The sequence below is a fragment of the Borostomias antarcticus genome (assembly GCF_949987555.1).
Source record: "Borostomias antarcticus genome assembly, contig: scaffold_1122, whole genome shotgun sequence".
In the NCBI taxonomy this organism is placed as follows: domain Eukaryota; kingdom Metazoa; phylum Chordata; class Actinopteri; order Stomiiformes; family Stomiidae; genus Borostomias; species Borostomias antarcticus.
The window spans coordinates 5,261-9,009 of record NW_028176819.1 but is presented as its reverse complement, the minus strand read 5'-3'; the positions used below and the strand labels follow the sequence as shown (position 1 = coordinate 9,009).

Genomic DNA, 3,749 nt, shown 5'->3' with positions numbered 1-3,749 from the left:
AGAGGGGCTCCTTAGAGAGCGGTGGAGCGAGCAGGTGAGAGAAGCCCCCCCGGTGTGTGTTGGGTGGGGGGGTGGGCGGGGCAGAAGACGAGGAGGGGACTGCGGCTTGTTTTGTTCGCGCCGGGAGGAGATGCGGAACGAGGAAGGCAAGACGGAGGAGGGGGTGGGGGGGGTCCGAGTCGGGCGCTCCGAAGTCAATAAGCCCATCGGTCAACGTCATTAGAGAAATACTACCCTACGGTGCACGTGCACGTGCCTGGCGCGTCACGTGCGCAGTGACCAGAAGCGCGAGGGCCAACCGGACCGTCCCGGACTCGGCCATCTGCTTGTTGTTTGCGATGGTTGTGAATGTACCGTTTCTTTTTGTGACATTATTTGTGACAACTGAAAGCTGTGTACTGTAGGATATACAGTAGGGATGATCTTTTCAGGGAAGATCTCAGGGGTAAAAATCGAAATCATTGCATAATGCGCTGGTGTCTTGCCTATGCCTTTTTTTTTCCAAATACTAGCCATAATCAGTAGACTAGGCTAAATTATTCAATCATCAAAATTAAACAAAATTAAAGACCAAAAGGCTAAAAACAAACTATATTGAAGCGACACTGGAAAACACATATAAGTGCAACTGAGCATACTGTATGGTCCACCCTCCTACAGTAGCCTACTATCATCAGCCTATCATCAACCTATCATCAACCTATCATCAACCTATCATCAACCTAATAATCATCAGCCTATCATCAACCTATCATCAACCTATCATCAACCTATAATCAGCCTATCATCAGCCTATCATCAACCTATCATCAGCCTATCATCAACCTATCATCAACCTATCAATCATCAGCCTATCATCAACCTATCATCAACCTATCAATCATCAGCCTATCATCAGCCTATCATCAACCTATCATCAACCTATCAATCATCAGCCTATCATCAGCCTATCATCAACCTATCAATCATCAGCCTATCATCAGCCTATCATCAACCTATCATCAGCCTATCAGCCTATCATCAACCTATCATCAACCTATCATCAACCTATCATCAACCTATCGTCAGCCTATTATCAACCTATCATCAACCTATCATCAACCTATCATCAACCTATCATCAGCCTATCATCAGCCTATCATCAACCTATCATCAACCTATCATCAACCTATCATCAACCTATCATCAACCTATCATCAACCTATCAATCATCAGCCTATCATCAACCTATCATCAACCTATCATCAACCTATCATCAACCTATCAATCATCAGCCTATCATCAACCTATCAATCATCAGCCTATCATCAACCTATCATCAACCTATCAATCATCAGCCTATCATCAGCCTATCATCAGCCTATTATCAACCTATCATCAACCTATCATCAGCCTATCATCAACCTATCATCAACCTATCAATCATCAGCCTATCATCAGCCTATCATCAACCTATCAATCATCAGCCTATCATCAGCATATCATCAACCTATCATCAACCTATCAATCATCAGCCTATCATCAACCTATCATCAACCTATCATCAGCCTATCATCAACCTATCGATCAGCCTATCAATCATCAGCCTATCAATCATCAGCCTATCATCAACCTATCATCAACCTATCATCAACCTATCATCAACCTATCATCAGCCTATCATCAACCTATCAATCATCAGCGTATCAATCATCAGCCTATCATCAACCTATCATCAACCTATCATCAACCTATCATCAACCTATCAGCCTATCAATCATCAGCCTATCATCAACCTATCATCAACCTATCATCAGCCTATCATCAACCTATCATCAACCTATCATCAGCCTATCATCAACCTATCATCAACCTATCATCAGCCTATCATCAACCTATCATCAACCTATCATCAACCTATCATCAGCCTATCATCAACCTATCATCAACCTATCAATCATCAGCCTATCATCAACCTATCATCAGCCTATCATCAACCTATCGATCAGCCTATCAATCATCAGCCTATCATCAGCCGTTCAATCATCAGCCTATCAATCATCAGCCTATCATCAACCTATCATCAACCTATCATCAACCTATCATCAACCTATAATCAACCTATCATCAACCTATCATCAGCCGTTCAATCATCAGCCTATCATTAATCAGCCTATCATCAGCCTATCACCGACCAACGGTCAACCCACCTCCAGTTTCTCGATGCGGTCCTTCAGGTCCATGATGGCCCTCTCCAGCTCCTCCACGGCCCGGGCGGTCTGCAGCTGCGCGGCGGCCGACGGCGAGCCCACGTCGTCCCCGGCCATGAGGCGTCGGTTCCCCGCCCACACGCCCACGCCCCTCTCCGGCGGCGTGCCGCCGCGGTCCTCCAGGCCGCTCTCGCACTCCGCCAGCTTGCCCGTCAGCTCCCTGATGGTGCGCTGGTCCATGAGGATCTGGTCGTTCTGACGCACCACCGTCCGCCGTAGCTGGTCGGCGCTGGTGCGCAGGTAGCCCCAGTCCTCGCCGCCGGCGCCGCCGCCGTAAAGCGGGGATGGCTCGTCCGCCTGCTGCTGCTTGGGGACGTCGCAGTCCCCGGGCGGGACGGGCGTGCAGATGAGCCGGCTGAAGCTGAAGTGTTTCGGCGCCACCCCCGCCGCCACCCCCCCCGCCGCCGCCCGCCGCCACCTCCCCGGGGTTGAGCTCGTTGAGGGCGGGAGTCTCCAGGCCGAGTCCCAGCCCGCCGCCGCCGCCGCCGCCCTCGTACGACTCCGAGCCGTGGAGGGCGCCCAGCGGTCCGGCGTGAGCCACGGGTCGCAGCAGGGTCCCGGAGGCGAGCGTGCCGTTGTCGGCGAACGGCGCGCCGCCGCCGCCGCCGTCTTTCCGCGGGTAGACGCTGGCGATGATGCAGACGACCGCGCCGAGGAAGGCCAGCGCTCCGGCGCCGACCAGCACCACCACGAACTTCATGGCGCGCTACGAAGACACCTGGGAGACGTGAGAGAGATTACAGCGCGTTAGGAGGGGGAGGTAGCATGCTAACAAGCATCACTCCATCATTTTCACCGTCCGCTCGTCTGATGGATCGTGCCTACCAGATTCACTATCGAACTGAACTGGAAGATGGTTATGTCCGGGGGTAAAAAAGGCTCTGACCAAATTCACCGTCGGTGGATGTCAGACGCGCGTCGTTTATTTCTTTTTTTCCGCCCTAGCATGTAAAATTGATGTAGCGGCAGCACCACCAGCCCTGCTCGGTTTACAGACTGCCTCTCTCTCTCTCTCCCTCTGTTGCTAAGCTGCTCTCCTCCGCGGTTGCCATGGGGACGGTGAGAGGTAGGCGGGGCCGGGAAGAGAGGGCGTGAGCTTGCGTCATACTAGGCTCAGAGAAATTATAGTAGGCTACGAAATATATGTTTTATAATACCCGGGGCGGGTGGAGGGTGGCTTATAACTTATAACTTGTAATACATACGGAGTCGTATTCGAGGCTTATGAATGTCTTTGCCGCAATGCACTCGGCTCTATCCAAGAGGATCATAAACAACCGAGTACGCCGAGTGCTTATTCAAATACACCATAGAGCGAAAAAGAGAAAGAGAGGGAGGGGTGGAAAGAGAGAGAGAGAGAGAGAGAGAGGTGAAAAGTAATATAATAAACTGACGATGTGAAACGTCGAAACCATATTGCCGTATGAAACCATATTGCTCGACTTCTCCATGTCTGCCCTATGAATCCGTCGCTGGGTGATGCCGGACACACACACACAC

The 3,749-nt window shown here is 50.7% G+C and overlaps 1 pseudogene across 1 annotated transcript; it reads right to left on the bottom strand.

Annotated features, from left to right (window-relative positions):
- Positions 1–2,180: 2,180 nt before the first annotated feature.
- On the bottom strand, positions 2,181–2,949 carry LOC311328129 (neuronal pentraxin receptor-like; annotated as a pseudogene). The gene has a single exon. The product of its transcript is annotated as a neuronal pentraxin receptor-like (transcript).
- Positions 2,950–3,749: the final 800 nt, after the last annotated feature.